This window comes from Halichoerus grypus, chromosome 5, assembly GCF_964656455.1.
Source record: "Halichoerus grypus chromosome 5, mHalGry1.hap1.1, whole genome shotgun sequence".
Taxonomy (NCBI): domain Eukaryota; kingdom Metazoa; phylum Chordata; class Mammalia; order Carnivora; family Phocidae; genus Halichoerus; species Halichoerus grypus.
In genome coordinates this window covers 63,123,263-63,141,795 of record NC_135716.1, presented here as the reverse complement: position 1 = coordinate 63,141,795, position 18,533 = coordinate 63,123,263, and the positions used below count along the sequence as shown (strand labels likewise).

Here is an 18,533-nt window from a genome sequence, read left to right as displayed (position 1 = left end):
CTTGCTCAGAGGGGAAACTGTTTCTCCTTCTGCCTGCCACTCCCCCTGCTTGTGCTCTCTCTCTCTCTCTGACAAATAAATAAATAAAATCTAAAAAAAAAAAACTTTCAAAAAAACCACCAAAATTTAAACAACAACAACAACAACAACAACAACAACCTGCTTCTTGATCATCTCTGTCAGTTTGTGCTACTTAAGACAGAGAGGGCTGGGATTTTATAAAGTCATATCTGAACAGTCTGCATATAAAAGTTGTCTTTTAGTTTAGTGAAGGGGTGTCCATGCAGCTGTGGACCTCTGCATTCTTGCCTCTGTTGGTTGATAACAGCCATCCTTCCAACTGTCCTCTTTCAGGCAACCACAGGTTTAGGACCTGGCAAGGATCTGTACACAGACTGTGCAAGTTTGCTGTGAGGTACTAGTATACCCCCAGCAGAAGGGGAAGCGGGTCTCCGCAGGCCACTTCTGACTGTGGTTGTTCCTGCAGATCTGGTTGAAGTAGGGCTATTGATATTGTTGGGAGGATTTGCTGGGACTGTGTGCTCTGAACCATGGGAGGCCCGGGTGGGGAGGTGGCTTGTATGAGCTGTATTGTTTCTTTGGTACCAGGAGAACTAGAGCCATGGTTGTTAAGTGCTTTTACTGGTTGCTGGAAAGCCAAAGGAGATGGTACTGCAGGGAAACAGAATTTGCCTGGAGAAGGTATGGCTGAAACCTGAGGTTGCATGTGAGGTATTCCTCCATTTGGCACTTGAAAATTTAAGTCACTTCTGCTGCTTTTCACTGAGTCAACTTGCATATTCGATGTTTGGGACTCTCATTCATTATTTAATTTAATTCCCACAATGCCACTGTTAGAGGTATCATTCTAAAGATCACAAAACAGAATCATACTTACCACAGAGTTGTAACTTAGATGTAAATCTAGATTTGACTGACTCTGAGCCCTTGCTCCTTCCACTTCATACAGTTTCCTTCTAGAAGGTTTGTGAGTACTTACTTAGCAAATCATCCATAAATTTACTATTATTATTCCCATTTTGCAAATGAGAAACTAAGAATCAAAACCATCTACTCGCCCCACCTCACAAACATACTTGACTGTTTACATTATCATGATTTTACTCTGCCACTGTCTTTATCACAATGTCTTAACTATTGCAGGAAATTTTTGTCCAGAGAGATAAAAGTTAAAAATAACTCAGCGTCCCTTTCAGGAACTTCCTGAAAAAATCCATTTTTAATGAACATAATACTGTTTGGCTTTTCAATAGATAGCATCAAACAATTCTTTGCTTTCTGTGATTCTTCTATACCCTCACCTCAAAGCCCTCATTTTGCTGTACCCACCAATCCTAAAGTGTTCTGCCATGATCTTTATCCAGTCCTAATTAAGAGCCATCCCTTGCCTTGAAAGACTTGCCTTAAACCAAATCCCCAAACTTCATATCACAACTTTGCTCTCTTCCCTCCAAGATGCTACTAATTCATGGTCAAAGCAGTATTCTCCCTTACTGAGGTAAGCAATAAGTTCAGATTTACCTTTTCAACAGGTTATTTTGGTGGTATTTTTGAGGATCCAGCGTTTGGCAACACTAACACTTAGAGACTTAAATAATCACCCAAGTTCAACAACATAGGAAGAGATGGAGCCGAGATTCAAACCGAGGCATTCTGATCCTGGAGCCCTCTCATAAATAGCACATATTTTTGTCTCTAATAGGCTATAATATTAAAAGAAAATATGACAAATTACTTAGCACAAATATTACTACTTGGTCACTAGAGTGTTTAACACAGTCCCTGATGGCTTAGTATAACAGAGCATTATCTTTTCAGGTATTCAGAAAAAAAAATTATTAAAAATTAGTCTTTTTTAAATCATCTTCCAAAGCTTAACTTTTTAAGACTTTTATCACTTAGATTTACAAATATATCAAGGTAATTAGCAAAAGTAGTAGCATTTCTTTATATATCAACTTGTTATATGAAAATGTTAAACTGTGTTTTATCATTACATAAAAGTAAAAAAGGGACTTGCCTTTACATGGTGTTATGCATCAAAGTACTGATTTCTGAGTTGTCTTCACTGTGCAGCACAGATTATTTTATCATCTAAATGAAAATAGAGCAGAATTTTACTTGTTCTACAAAAAATGGTTGTTACAATAGAAGTGGACATTTCAATAAAACAGCATATGATTTTACTCTTGAGATACCAAAGGGTACATCTCAGAGAGACTTGAGTGAGAATTCACATTTTATTTATTTATTTTTTAAAGATTTTATTTATTTATTTAACAGAGAGAGACAGAGCGAGAGAGGGAATACAAGCAGGGAGAGTGGGAGAGGAGAAGCAGGCTTCCCGCGGAGCAGGGAGCCCAATGCGGGGCTCGATCCCAGGAACCTGGGATCATGACCTGAGCCAAAGGCAGATGCTTAATGACTGAGCCACCCAGGTGCCCCGAGAATTAACATTTTAAATTATATATTTGAATGTAATCATGAAAATAGGAACTGATGAATAAACCAAAGGAATCAAGAAAGTTTCTAGAAAGTTCTGGAAATAGATTCTTTTCCTCTTGTTTATTTTATTTTTTATGGTGACCTGTGTCCTTTGGGAACTCCCAAATGAATCTGCTGTAAACAGATGTTAATATTTAATGTCTTTTTAGCCTGATGATATGGGGAGAAACTCACTAAGTAGGCTTCCACTGAGCTGACTTCAGGATTAACGGACTCTCTAATCTCTCTCTGTGAATCATACTGGCTGATTCCCATAGCAAACTGACCCTCAGCACTGCCACACTACTCCCCATTCTGCCCTCGTACCAGTGCTCCCACCAGCTGAGCTGTATGCTTCCCTAGACTCAATTGTGTTTGATCTGAAACCTTGTCACTGTAATACTATAACAACTACATGTCATACAACTTGACAACTACATATTACTCAAGATGACAGGTTGTAAAAGAAAAATGTTGCTGCTGTGAAAACTAAATTAAATACTTCAGAAAGCAAATTGCTTTTTAAAATGAGATCAAATCAAATAATTATAAAGAATTAGGAAAAAAACTTTAAAGGTCTAGAAAAATTTTGCTTTTAGATTTGAGATCTTTTTCTCACTTGAAACACTAGGAAATGTAGATGAATTATGAGTATAGTTTTGTGAAAAAGACCATCTGGAACTTTAATCACCAGATTCATACTAAAAAAAAAAAAAAAAAAAAGCTTTGGGTCTACTACAAAAGGAAGGTAAGTAAATATGTATTTATATGTTTGCTGTTAAATTATAAGTTCCAGTTCAATATGTATCTCTTTTATGATTGTCTAATATAACTGACATTTTTTGATTAACCAACTGTGATGGTTAATTTTTTTTTAAAGATTTTTTATTTATTTTTTGACAGAGAGAGAGAGAGAGAGAGAACACAAGCAGGGGGAGTGGGAGAGGGAGAATCAGGCTTCTCAAGGATCAGGGAGCCCAATGAGGGGCTTGATCCCAGGACCCTGGGATCATGACCTGAGCCAAAGGTAGACGCTTAACGACTGAGCCACCCAGCGCCCTGAGTGATGGTTAATTTTATATGTCAATTTGACTAGGCAATGAGGTGCTCAGATATCTGATCAAAAACTATTCTGACTTTGTGAGGGTGTTTTTGGATGATATTAACATTTGATTAGGTAGACTGAGTAAAACGGATTGCTCTTCCTAATGTGGGTGGGCCTTACCCAATTAGTTGAAGGCCCAAATAGAATAAAAAGGCTGACTCTCCCATGAGTAAGAGGAAATTCCTCCTGCCTGACTTAGTTGAGCTGGAATATCAGTCTTTTACAGCCTTCACACTCAAACTGAAACATCAACTTTCATTGTGTCTCAAGACTGCCAGCTTTCAAACTAGAACTTACACCACCGGCTCTCCTGGACTCACACTGGAACTGTACCATAGACTCTTCTGGGTCTCCAACTTGTTGACTACAGATCTGGTGACTTGTACTTGAACATTTAAAGGTGATGGCAAAAGAGGAAGAGCAAATAAGGAAGACTGAGGACCAGATGAGGAAGTAAGAGAAAAACCAGGAGAATGTGGTATCATTCAACCCCTAAAAGGAGAATTTCAAGGAGTGGCCAGTTGTATTAAATGCCAAAATATCAAGGAGTATGAGGTCAAAGCAATCCCCAATGTATATAACAATATAGTATATTTGGTTGTGACCTTTATGGAAGTAATTTCCCTGGAACGATAAAATGAAGTCAGATTATAAAGACTGAAGAGAAAATTGTATTTCTAGTTAATGAGGTATATTGGACACAAGTGGTTACTTCTGTCCCTTTTATAACACCATTGAAAAGATAGCAAAAGAAGTTTTTTCTAAAAAGTGATAAACCAAGAAGACCACACAAACTAAATGATGAGATTTCAACAAGCTTTTGAAAGATGAGAAATGGATGGACCATGGTAATTGACTTAGCATTCTAGAAAAAGGTAAAGTGAAGGTAGTAGCATGAGGGGCAAGCAGACAAAGAACAAGATGATTCATGTCTCAGAACCCTGCAAGAACTTGGGAACTCGAAGTATTAGGGACCTTTGAAAGATCAGTTGACAATTTGTTTATGAAACAGCTTTTCACATATTCTCCTCCACTTTAGCCTGTCCTCATAACCACAGAAGACTGGAACTTCCCTCTCTAGGAAGGTTGAATATTTCCCCAAACAGTATGAAAATTCTCCCAGCTTCACTTATACACACCAGGTGGGAGAATAGAGAATCACCTTCAGGGAAAATATGCCTGTGGTTTAAAAAAAACCCCACAGACATACTGATATTTGTGTGCCCTTCAATGAAAAAGCCAGCTTACTCTTAAGTGATGTCCACCACTGACAAATTCTGCTCATGCAAATAGAGCTCTGAACATGAAATACAGAAAAAAAAAGGCAAACAAACATACAATTTTTAAAAAAATAGAAAATGTAGGGGCACCTGGGTGGCTCAGCCAGTTAAGCATCTGCCTTCGGCTCAGGTCATGATCCCAGGGTCCTGGGATCGAGACCTGAAATGGACTCCCTGCTCAGCAGGGTGCCTGCTTCTCTCTCTGCCGCTCACCCTGCTTGTGCTCTCTCTTTCTCTCTCTGTCAAATAAATAAATAAATAAAATCTTTTTAAAAAATAAAATAAAAAAATAGAAAATACAAGGAAGATCAAGAAACTTCAAAAAATATTTTAATAGGATCTTCACAGAGGTGCAAGATGATATTGCATCCACAAAACAAAACCAGAATGTTATAAAAAGTGAATTACCAAGCCTAAGAATGGGCTTTTGGACATTGTAAATATATGAGAACTAAAAGAATCAATAAGAGGGGTGAAAGGTTAAGTCAGGAAAATCTTTCTGAAAATGGATTAAAAAAATGGAGAATAGTAGAAAGTTAAAACAAATTTAAAGGATCTGTGTAGGAGGTCCAATATCTGAATGATAAGAGTTCCAGAAAGAAAATATAGAGGGAAGTATGAAAATGCCTTAAACCGAAAAAATTCTAGAACTGAGGGATACAGGTTTCCAGATTAAAATGACCCATTGTGGGTGCCTGGGTGGCTCAGTCAGTTAAGCATTTGACTCTTGATTTCGGCTCAGGTCACAATCTCAGAGTTAGGGTTGTGAGATCGAGCCCCACATCAGGCTCTGCACTGGCCTTGGAGTCTGCTTGAGATTCTCTCTCTTCCTGTCCCTCTGGCCCTCCTCCCACTCACTCTCTCCCTCTAAAAAAAGGAAGAGAAAAAGAAAAAGAAAAAGAAAAAAAGACCCATTGAATGTCCAGCCATACAAATAAAGAAAGGCAAATAAGGACAAAAAAATCTTAAAAATTCTAGAAAGAAAAAAAAAATCAGGTCATATACAAAAGCTAGATTCTGAATGTCATTCATAGGAATTCTGAGCAGCTTTGGGAAGCCTTGGGATTTAAGGAAGAGCACATCCAATATAGGGGAAAGTTGAAGGGCATTTCCAGATGACAAGGGAAATCCCTTCACTGAGGCTGTGTAGTAAGGAAAGAAAGGATGTGGAATGTGTCAGGAGTCTTGATTGCTGTGAAACCTGAGGTAAGCAGGATTAAAAGACAGAAGAACTCATGACCAGCAGTAGGATGGGCAATCAGCCTGGTCCTGATTTAGCCGCTGGTGCAGGGCCTTGGCCAGCTGCTGTTTGTTCCAGTATCTCTACTGAGGCCGACAGAACTCTACACTGATAAAAGTGTATGCTCCGGCTACCCAGTGGAAGTTATCCCCACCAGGAAATACAATCCTCTTTCAAGTCTTATTTTTTAAAAGCTTTATTGTACGTGATCCCCCAATCCACCGAGAATTTCCTAAGGTGGAAAAATTCCCTCATGGGGACTACCTATTCCACAACTGACTTCCATCTCCATAATTACAGGTTACATTGAATATTACATGTTATATGGCATGTGCTTTTCAAGCAATTGGTTGTTTCCCTTTGTGACAAAGGCACTCTTTTGAAGTCCTAGTGTAATTTAGGTATTGGATTTATTTTCTTAACAATTGGCACCAGAATGCCTTTTGGGGGAGGAAACTACCTTTGAGGAAATGACTTGATTAGCCACTGGGTAGAAGGTGGGGCTCTGGGGGTGTGGTGTTCAGCAAAATGAAAGCCACAAAAGAGCCTGGTTAAATTACTCTTATGAGAATTATAGAGGAATTTCTTTTGTTTCTGAGAGGGAGAGGTGGGGAAGATAGGGAAGCAAAGAAGGGAGGGAAGAGAGCAGAGAGTAGAAAGAGGAAATTGTGATACGTGCTGGAGAATAGGAAGTAAAACAGCCAGTGAAAAAATTAAGGTGGCTGAAGGATTTTCTATGAAGACATATATTGAGGACTCAACGTAAACTATCTGCATTTCCACAGCTAAAGACACTTCTCTGCTTGCCCATGCCATACCAAGCCTAAAAGCGTACCACACTCACAAACGGACAGGCAAATTGGCTTGAGGATAGAGATGATTTTTATGCCTCAGTCAACTTGACGTTAAATAGAGGTAGCAGTTCAGGAAACAGATCTGACCTCCAAGAATGGGAAGACTTTGGATTTCCTCACTGTGCAGAAGGAGAGTTCAACCCTAGACCTGTTTGGATCTCAAGAGTAGAAGACTCCAGCTGATACGTAGATTATATTCCTAGTGATGCCTCACTAACATGACAAAGTCTTAAGTGTGACTTTCTTTTCTTTAATGGCTGATTTCCTCTCATATTATTTTGACCTAAAGCATATTCAGTGCAAGCCACAGCTCGGTTTTCATTTAGTTACTTTAAGAAAACGCTGTGTGAAGTTAATTACATCTAATGAATGGTATGTTTTTTTGTGAGTTTCCCATGCTTCAAAAAGGAGGCCAGTTTCTTATTAAATAAGGTTTTTGAAAAATCTGATTTCATTATGCACAGTTCTTCATTGTTTCCCTTATTTTGTGATGCTTGGTATTACTTTAAAAACCCTGTGACTATGTTGCACATATGTGCCAGATTTTTTCCTCTGTCCGCCCCTTTCCCTTCTCTGCAAATATGGATAGATAGATTTTTTCCCTCTTACCTGTCCATTATGCAGTTTCTTTTCTTCATAGCTAGAAATTTTGCCTCTTGGCATCTCGTCCTCCTAACACAGAGGCGAAAGTACTGCTTAACGGACCTTCCATTTCCTTTTCCTACTTGTTCTTTACTGTCATTTTTCTAACCAGACTAATTTTCTTTTTTGCTGACCCTCACAGATTAATTTAAAAGGCTCTTCTGTGTTAGTTCAAAGATTTTCCGTAGTTAACATTGCTTCCCTGTGCTTCTGATTAAAGCGGTCTCCATAATGAAACTCATCTCTGTTACAATTAGCTGATTTTTAAAGCTATCAGAAGGCATCGTTTTACTTTTCTTTATCTCCAATATCAGGGCATGTTCTTTTAACAAGTCAATACTTACTGCACTTAGCAGAACATGCCTGTGATAACAGACATCTTCTCTTCTGACTAACCCACCATTTGTCTGGAAGATCCCTGCCTGCCTTCTTGAAAGTTAAACACGATGAATCTATTCCTAGAGCAGAATGAACGATGTCAAGCATAGTTTCTAACCTCCTATTTCAAGGTTTAGCTCATTTGCAAAACAGGACACAAAAATCCCACTAGGCCATCACCAGGTTATGTTGTTAAATAGCATAGTTAATTATTAGAATCTGCACATCGCTGGGGTAATGAATGAGGAAGGATCCAAAGAAAAGAATACCGCTACTTCTCTAGTTCTTGCATTGTCAACAATACCCTTACTCTCTGTTTTCCTTAAAAAAATTTGAAGCCACCAGAAGAAATACCCTCATTTCCCTATGTGACCATTGGAATTACCAGCCTCTTCACTCATCCTCTTCTCCTTGTTCCCAGGTGTGTTCCTTTCTTCAAGGGCCAGAGTCTCTAGGTGTGCCTGATGTTCCATCCTCTCTCACTTTCTAAAAAAAAATTTACCCTACTGATTATTTCCTGCTCCTACATTTTTGGTTTTGACCTATCCCATCAGCACTTAAATATGCCCTAATCTTTCCCATCTTACAAAACATTTCAACCCTGTCCTCTATTCCCACAACCATGTTAGCAGGGTTTTCCTCCTTTTTACAGCCAAACTTATCAAAAACTTTCTCTATGTTCACTGCCTCTGCTTTATCACATCCCCTTTGTCCCTCCACACTCTCATCTGGCTTCCATCCCCATGATTCCAACCAAAATGACTCTCTCGAAAATCACCAGAGACATTTTCTCTTAAGATAAACGCACAGTCTGCTGCTTTCATTCCACCTGGCTTTTCTCCTTATTCGACACAGTTTTACCATGTTTCCTTCTGGAAAACATGACACCTGTGGCTTCCATCACCACCCACCCTTCTGATTTTATACTTCTTTCTCTGGCCATTGCTTCTCAGGCTCCTTTTCTGGATCTTTCTTCTACTTTTTGATTTAAACTATTTGTGGCAGCTACTCAGGGCTTGGTCCAACTTCTTCCTCTCTTAATCCTACACTCTTCCTCATGCACTTATATATCTGCAGAGGTTTTACTTCCCATCTTTTCTCAAAAGATTAATTTAGATGCCAGTGAATATAAGGAAGATTCTGGTGATTCTTATTTCTGGAGAGCCTTTCTCTCTCAAGTCAGGGAAACATTCACAGAAACAAGTATGTGTAGCAGCTGACATTTTGCGATCCCCACATGGACAAATAATCAAAATGAGGACTTCTTTGACAGATCATGAGCTCTTTGGAGAAATTTGATAGATCCATAATTTTGTCCTTCCTCAGGTCTCAGTGTGATAGCACTCAAAGGATCTTTGTTTTTAAAGTTCTTATTTTAGCTTCAAAAAGCTATTTCTTACATTGGATCATTGCTTATTTCCTCCCAAGGAGAGCACATAGTTCTAGGCTTTTGATAATATGACTTATTTTTATGACCAGGATACTTGATAATCATCTTACTTTTTTCAGACATAACTTAATCAAGATTAGCTCTCTGTTGGAAGAACTATTTAAAATATTTACAGTAGAAAATGCCTTAAAACTTTTTAGTGCAATGTAATATTTTGTAGTTTTTTTTTTTAATTTTTTTATTGTTATGTTAATCCCCATACATTACATCATTAGTTTTAGATATAGTGTTCCATGATTCATTGTTTGTGCATAATACCCAGTGCTCCATGCAGAACGTGCCCTCCTCAATACCCATCACCAGGCTAACCCATCCTCCCACCCCCCTCCCCTCTAGAACCCTCAGTTTGTTTTTCAGAGTCCATTGTCTCTCATGGTTCTTCTATATTTTGTAGTTGAATGGACTAGGCAGCATGGTTACTTCAATTACTTCAGAAAACGTTACCTAAGTAGGAACTTTGTTTAGAATCCTGTGTGTTTGAGTATTGAGAAATGCCAGCACAGTGAAAGAGTCCTTCTCTATGGGAAATATTTGCTGCTGAATCAATCAGGCTGAAAGTCCTAGTTTTATGACATGCTAACTATGTATCTCATTTGATCCTTGATGGGAGATTTCTCCAAGGAATATTGACTTCTTCAATTAACCAGTTTAAAATCTCTCATTATAATGAGCAATTATGTAGAATAGCAGAAATGTATGTGCTTTGACACTAGGCCAACCTAGGTTCAAATGCTGACTCAGCCACTCATTACCTGTAATATTTACTAGGAGATGATTTAACTTTCCTGATTCTCCTTTATCACCTATTATAAGTTAGTTTAAAATTTCATTTTTTCAGAACAGTTTTAGGTTTACAACAGAACAAGGGAAGGTATGGAGATTTCCCATAAACCTCCTCCCCCTACACAGGCCTAGTGTCCCCCATTATTAACACCATTCATCAGCATGGTACATTTTACCAAGGATGAACCTGCATTGACACATCATAAAAAGCCCATAGTTTATTTTAAGATTCCTTCTTGGTGTTATACATTCTATGGGATTGGTCAAATATATAATGATGTATATCCATCATTATAATATCATACAGAGTATTTTCACTGCCCTAAAAATCCTTTGTGCTCTGCCTATTCATCCCTTATCTTTCTTCCCCTTCTACCCCTGACAATCATTGATCTTTTTATTATCTCTATTGTTTTGCCTTTTCTAGAATGTCATGTAGTTGAAATCAAACAGTATGTATGAAGCCTTTTCAGGTTGGCTTCTTTCACTTAGTAATATGCATTTAAATTTCCTCCATGTTTTTTCATGGCTTGATAACTATTTCTTTTGGGTGCTGAATAATATTCCACTGTTAATATTCCACAGATATATCACTGTTTATTTATCCATTCACCTACTGAAGGACATCTGGGTTGCTTCCCAGTTTTGCCAATTATAAACAAAGCTGCTATAATCAGCCATTGCACATTTGTGTGTGTGTTTTCAGTTCCTTTGGATAAATACCGAGGAGTGTGATTACTGGATCATACAGTAAGAATATGTTTAGTGTTGTGAGATGCTGCCAAACTGTCTTCCAAAGTGGTTGTGCCATTCTGTACTCCCAACAATGCATGAGAGTTCCTGTTGCACCACACCTTCATCAGCCTTTTGTGTTGTCAGTGTTCTGGATTTTGGCCATTTTAATGGGTATGGAGTGATATCTCATTGTTGTTTTAATTTGCACTTCCCTGATGACATATGATGTGGAGCATCTTTTCATATATTTATTTGTCATCTCTATATCATCTTTGGTGAAGTGTCTTCTAAGGTCTTTGGCCCATTTTTTAATTAGGTAGTTTGTTCTTTTACTGTTGAATTTTAAGGTTCTTTGCCTACTTTATATAACAATCTTCTATGTGTCTTTGGCAAAAATTTCCTTGTAGTATGTAACTCTCTTCTAATTCTCTTGAAATTGTCTTTCACAGAGCAGAAGCTTTTGATTTTAATGAACTCCAGCTATCAATTATTTCTTTTATGGATCATAACTTTGGTGCTGAATCTAAAAAGGCACTAAAGTCATCTAGATTTTCTCCTATGTTGTCTTTTAGAAACTTCGTAGTTTTACATTTTACATTTAGGTCTATGATCCATTTTGAGATAATTTTTGTGAAGGATATAAAGGTTTGTGTCTAGGTAAATTTCTTTGCATGTGGATGTTCAGTTGTTCATTTATTGAAGAAACCTTCTCCATTGTATTGCCTTTGCTCCTTTGTCAAAGACCAGCTGACTTTATGTTGGTGTATTTCTGGGCTCTTTATTCTCTTCCGGTGATCTATTTGCCTATTGCTTCACTAATACCACATTGTCTTGATTACCGTAGCTTTAGAGTAACTATTGAAGTTAGGTAGCATCAGTTTTTATTTCCTTTAATATTTGTGTTGGCTATTCTGGATCTTTTGCTTCTCCATGTAAACTTTAGAATCAGTTTGTTGATGTCCATAAAATAACTTGCTGGGATTCTGAATGAGGTTGCATTGAATCTGTAGATCAAGTTGGGCAGAACGAGCATTTTGACAATGTTGAGTGTTCGCATTCATGAACATGGAATATCTCTGCATTTTATTTAGCTTTTCTTTTTTTTCAATCAGAGTTTTGACATTTGCCTCATATAGACATTGTACATATTTTGTTAGATTTATATTGAAGTATTTCATTTTCTTGAGTGCCAATAAAAATGGTGTTATGTTTTTAATTTCAAATTCTACTTGTTCATTTTTGGTATATAGGAATTCAACTGACCTTTGTATATTAACCTGGTATCCTACAACATTGCTTTAATCACTTATTAGTTCCTGGAAACTTTCATCAGTTCTTTTGGATTTTCAACATAGACAATCATGTCATTTGTGAGCAACAATAGTTTTATGTCTTCCTTCCCAATCCGTGTAAGTTTTATTTCCTTCTCCTGCCTTATTATATTAGCAAGGATTTCCAGTATGATGTTGAAAAGGAGTGCTAAGAAGGGCCATCCTTGCTTCATAGCTGATCTTAACAGGAAAACTTCTAATTTCTCACCATTAAGTATAATGTTAGCTATAGGTTTTTTGTAGATAGTCTTTATCAAGTTGAGAAAGTTCCTCTCTATTCCTAATTTACTGAGAGGTTTTTAAATTTTTTTTTTTTAAATCATGAATGGGTACTGGACTTTGTCAAATGCCTTTTTTTTTTTTTTTTTTTGCATCTATTGATATGATCATGTGATTTTTCTTATTTAGTCCATTGATGTGATGGATTGCATTAATTGATTTTCAAATGCTCAACCAGCCTTGCATATCTGGGATAAATCCCACTTTGTCATGGTGTATAATTGTTTTCACACTTTTTTAGATTTGATTTGCTAATTTTTTTTTAGGGATTTGCATTTATGTTCATGAGAGATATTAGATCTGTAGTTTTCTTGTATTATATTGTAACAAGATTTTGTTATTACGGTAAGAGGCTGGCTTCACAGAATAAGTCAGGAAGCATTCCCTCTGTTTCTATCTTCTGAAAGAGATTGTAGAGAATTGGAATAATTTCTTTCTTACTGTTTAGTATAATCCACTAGTGAAACCGTCTGGTCCTGATGATTTCTGTTTTGGATAAATTGGTTTTAATTATGCTTATGTCATCGGGTTATTGTGATCATTAAATGAAATGATGTAATATCTGGTAGTAATAATAATAATTAAGTCCCCAGTCAGGATCAAAAGCTTCCTCTAGATATTGATATGTTTCTGAAATGGACATATTTCCAGTTAGATATAATAATAATTAAAATATGGACAAGATTTTGTGACTCTTTGTACATATATTACGTAGTTTTATTCTTTAAAATAACCACTTGCTTGACAGGACTTATCCCTATTTTGCTTGAGGAGGTAGAGTGTGGGAATTGCTAGGTACTTTCTTCATGCTTCTCTTCTTAGGTTAGTGCCGGAGCCAGGTGGTGAAATCAGAGTCTCTCATTACCTTACAGTATATTGACAGGGCTAGACCTCTGTAGATTGAAGTAAATCTTAGATAAACTGTAATAATATTCAGCATGATGTGTTAAAATAATAAATTTTTCATGATTGTCAAACAAGTCCACCTAGAGATACTACAAAGTGTGGCAGAAACCTAGTACTTCCTTTGCTTTTTTATTTATGATAGTCAAAATAATTAAATATTAAGCCTATTTGCAATACAAACTGAAGGAAAGCTGAAAAATACTCAGAGTGTTAAATTATTTTTATTAGAGTTGGAAATAACTTCTTTTAAGATAACCAAGAGAGTTTTATGTCTCATGTGATGAGTGTTTCAACCTAACTTTGCATTTCTGATACTTCAGATGGAGTATTTTAGAATTTTGATCATTGCAATATGCCAATTTCACATCCTACTCCTATGTTCCTATGTTAGTGTTTTTAATACCTAGTGTGTAATCAATTTCTTATTTTTTACCCCCAGCACGTGTGTGTGCACACACACACACACACACACATACTCAGACTTTAATTTCTCATTAACTACTTAGTGGAGCTTTAAACTTTTTGATCAGTACATAGACAATATGAGAACATAACTGAAATTAAAAGCTTTTTGACCAATTAGACAGTTAATTAACTACACTATTTTTAACTACTATTGCAGTCTGAAGAAAATGACACAAGTAGAAAAAAGGATTTGATTCAGTTACTGTAATCTGGAATTATTTCAAAATCATAGTGTGTGTTAGAGAATAAGTTTTTTAAAGGTGAAATCATGCTTTTCATACAAATATAAAATGCACATGTCAAAGATTTTCTCATTAATTAAATGAGAAAACAAAAAAGATGTTACAACTAGTTCAAGCATCAAAAAGCAGAGACATTTAGAGATCAGAAATACTGAATAAATGTGCAAATGGATGCAATACAGCCTTCCTCCCCCCTCCTCCTCCTCTCTTTTCTGGGAGTGGAGTGTGGGGGTGGGGCTTCCCGCCACTGGACAGAAATTCTTCCTGTATCTATAGACAAGCATTACTCACTGCACTGCTATCAGTGTTCTATAATTTAGAGTTGTAAAATAGTCTAAAGACAATGAAGGCCAAAGAGCGCCTATGGAATCAGTCAGTTAACCCTGAAGGCTGTGCTCTGAAGCCTTAAACAGTGCATAGTTTTCTACTGAAGCACGTTTTTCCCTACACTTGGAAAATGGTGATAGGACTTTCCACCTTATGAAACATTGTAGTCAGGTTGTGAATATTCACTGTTTTAGGTAGCTTACCTTGGGACGGAAATACTTGTTTACTTCTTAGAGCAAACCTGAATATCAAAAGAATTCATGAGATTCCATATTGGCGTGAGAGAATGGGCACAAGGTAACTTCTAAGCTTGTGTTTTGACAAAGTCCTGGAAAAGTTAAATAAGCCACTTGGACCTTTGGACATCTTTATGGTCTCTTCCAAATTTATGATTCTAAGAATTTATTGCAAAGAAATAATTTCTTTGCCCCCAAACCCAGCCCAAATCTACCGAATCAGTCTTCGCAAGATTAGTGACAGGTTTCTAGAATTGGGAATTTTTCCAGCCCTCAAAGGGACGTGAAGTCCTGAAAAATGTGTTTAATTTGCACATTGCTCCCTGTTGTTCATAAATTTGATATAGAATTTCATCTTGAAGCTCAGCAAGAGAACATGGCTTTGATTTTAAGAAGCTTCAGTGATTGGACCTGGTAGTGCAGTGACCAGAGGTGTCCCAACATCAGGGACTGCTCACTGTTGGTGTAAAAAGCCTCCTTAGCAGCCTTTGTTTGCAACTGTGAGCCAGGGGGGAAGGAAAGCAAACATAAAAGGGAGAAAAAAAGGAAAATGGAGATTTTCTACTTTTTGGAATGTCTGTTATTTGAGGAATGTTGGTATCATTTTTGAGAGCTTTCAAAATTGTTTTGTTTCTATGATCAATGTGTTTGAATAGATTAGCTTATAGCTATTTGATGGAGTTTGTATTTTTATCTTGATGAGAATGCAGTTCTCATTAGCATTAATGACAATTCCACATTGCTCTTGTCCTAATTTGCCAACTGTCTTTTTCCTTTTGGAAAATGGATATTTTCTTTCTACCTCTCCTAAAACTTCTCCAGCCTTAAATATTTAGGTGTATTTAAATTTTAAAGCCCATTCTTCTATAACTTCCAAATACTTGCAAGTTATATCTTTGTGCAACTTACTTAGTAAACATATCACAGTAAATAAGTGATGGAAAGATGTATTAAATTAAGAATTTAATTTCTTTAGTGGGATGCTTAACACACTCTTCATTAAGAAAAAAATACACAAAAAAAACCACACACACACAAAAAAGAAAAAATACACATTTGCAACAAACTCTTTTAGCATGTGTGTGTGCGCGTGTGTATTTTCCTGCATCTGTTGTAGACTCCCGAGATTATTTTTGTATAAACTGTAATTGTCCATTTTTGGAAATCAATACAGAGCAACAAGGCATTTTTCCTCTAGATAATAGTACTTCTTTAAATGGAAAGTACCTTTGGCCATTGTTTCATTTTTTAGAGGTTCAAATTATTTTAGTATGATTAATGAGAGCAGCAGTTCCTTGACATTCTTAATAACTATATCCTGTTAGTTTAAGACCTCACTTTGCCCAATTTATGATTAAATGCTCCAATTATAGTTAGATGTGACACAAATAGTTCTTGTGCTTGTCTATGACAGAATTTGGAAACTATAGTTTTGATCAAACCTGTATCCTCATGAATATTAGTGAGTATAAATAAAATATTACTGTAGTCACCGTGTTATCTTGCTGGTGCTTCAGCTTCGTTGATTAATCTGGGGTGGTTTTACAGTTTATTTGAAACTCAAAGAAGCCTACCATATAAATCAGTAACTGACAGAATCTGAAAATGCCCTAATAATACTGATTTCCTTAAAGACAACACCTCCCCAGCTCTTACTCCCCTCATCCTTGGTATTCTGAACATGGCTGACTCTTCTGAGGAGGAATAAAAAGAGCCTGTTCAGGTCATAGCCAGGACCTTTGTCCCCCCTGTCCTTGCTTGTATCTGTGATTCTTATATTCTTGCAACCTTAGTTTGGTGATGCATTAAGAGTCATCTCTCTGGCCTCCTGGACTCAGCTTTGCACATTGCTTCGATTCTGGTTTCCCCCAAATTTCAAATAGGAAATTCTCTGTGTCCTACAATGACACACATCTTGCCCCTGAATTACTGTGAAGGCCAAAATTAATCTTCAGTCTTGCACTTCTCCATTATTTTCAATGAATCCAGAAAAAACTTTCTTAAAACCCAAATTTCAACCTATCATCCTCTGCCTTTGAGTCTTCAGTGATATCTCTTTCCCCTCAGCTCCTTTGGGAAAGGAAAGAAGCCCAATTTATGGCTCCAGTCACAGCTCATGCCTTGACTCACCACACACGCTATGTTCTAGTCAAGGTATTTTAGAGTGGGATGCTCTGGCCAGCAGCATCAGCACTACCTGGGAACTTGTCAGATATGCAGATTCCTCAGGTTTCTACCCCACATCTACAGAATCAGAAACACTGAGATGGAGCCCAATGATCTGTGTTTTAACAAGTCCTCTAGGGGCTTATGAAACAGGCACAAGTTTGAGAACCTCTGCTGTCATCCCAAACACATGGAATTCTAAAGCATGATTTCTCTTTCTCCTTTCCAGAATTAATTATCTGCCTCCCAACCCCCAAACTCAGTTCCCAGTGCTCTACCCCATCATCATTCATTCTATTTGTCCTTCAGTACAAGACAAAACCTCATCTAAGTGCTCTGTATATTCCCATACTAGGTCCCACATCCCTTCTTTGTGTCCCCATGCAAACTCTGTGCTAGCTTTATGCTAGTCCTTGCTAGCTAATAGCCTGATATTTTGCCATCATGCTCCCTCCTCCCCTCAAGATTATAATTACTACAAGAGTAGGGCAGTAAGCTGATGGTTCATGAAATTTCTTTTTTCTCAGGTGACCATAATGCCTGAAGCAAAATAGATCCCTAAGTATGAAACAAATGTTTACTGGATGAATATGTTAAAACTATTTGCTTTACATCAGCTTCTAATTGTCATTTAAAATGACTGATATCATTTCATACATATATATGAAATGTAATGTATATGGTTTCTTAGTTTGATTTTAAGATTAAAAAAGATCCTCAATTGTACAGGTCACTTTTTTTGGTATGTCCTCCTTTTCTTTCATCAATACCAAAGCAATATTGTCTATACATGGAATTTTATTTCAAAGCATTACTTGAAATGGCATACCAGTAAATGCTTAGAATCATTAATTATTGTCAGGAGGAGGATGGGTGTGTAGCCAGGAAGATGTCTGTACCTGGACTAATTTTGAATGAGCCTTCCTTATTCATTTTTGTTCATACATGTTAATGTGTACTGATTAACAGTATATAAAGTCTTCTGGAGTTTTCTTGGAAGACTGGACTTATTTATTTATCTGGATTTTGAAAGTATGCTTTCCTATTGCCAAGCCTGTAGTCTTTTCATATAAATAATAGCATTTATTCCAGAAAAAATGCTGACAGATAATCGAAAGCTAGTGAATTCCCTAAAATCACTGAATGACTGCCACCAAAGAAGTTCTACCTCAACTAACACTCCCATGGGTAAGTAAAAGAGTAAACAGAGATATCTCTAAGGTATATCTTAATAATTTCCAGGTTCATGCTTAATAAAATCAGTGGATTAGTTGAGTCAGGGTCCCATCTTATGGAATAGCTTCTGAAACTCTACTTCAGAAATGGTTAGTGAAGATAATCTAAAAAGTATTTCAAATATGGAATTGCTGGTAATGCCAATACTATCAAATATCACTAATAACTTCACTTCCATCTTGAAGGAAATAAGAACTGAATATTGAAATGTGATCCACTTTCAGTCCCTGGAATATAGTTTTCAATGTATGAGAGAAAAAACTTACAAGAACATGGGCATTTTAAAAGGATTAAAAGGTTTTATGGTTTTACCCTCTTCTTTCTGAAAAGAATTGTCTCCTTGCTAACATTTATAAGCTACTTTTGAAGTTCA

The 18,533-nt window shown here is 36.8% G+C and overlaps 1 long non-coding RNA gene and 1 pseudogene across 1 annotated transcript in view; both read right to left on the bottom strand.

The window, feature by feature from the left end:
• Positions 1–264: 264 nt before the first annotated feature.
• LOC118518106 (SLAIN motif-containing protein 2 pseudogene) lies at positions 265–1,372 on the bottom strand (annotated as a pseudogene).
• Positions 1,373–2,046: 674 nt separating this feature from the next.
• Positions 2,047–18,533, bottom strand: part of LOC118518109 (uncharacterized) — a 49,040-nt gene continuing 32,553 nt past the window's right edge. Inside the window, exon 3 of the long non-coding RNA XR_004908459.2 lies at positions 2,047–2,115. This is a non-coding gene — a long non-coding RNA (uncharacterized LOC118518109). The remainder of the gene's footprint in view (positions 2,116–18,533) is intronic.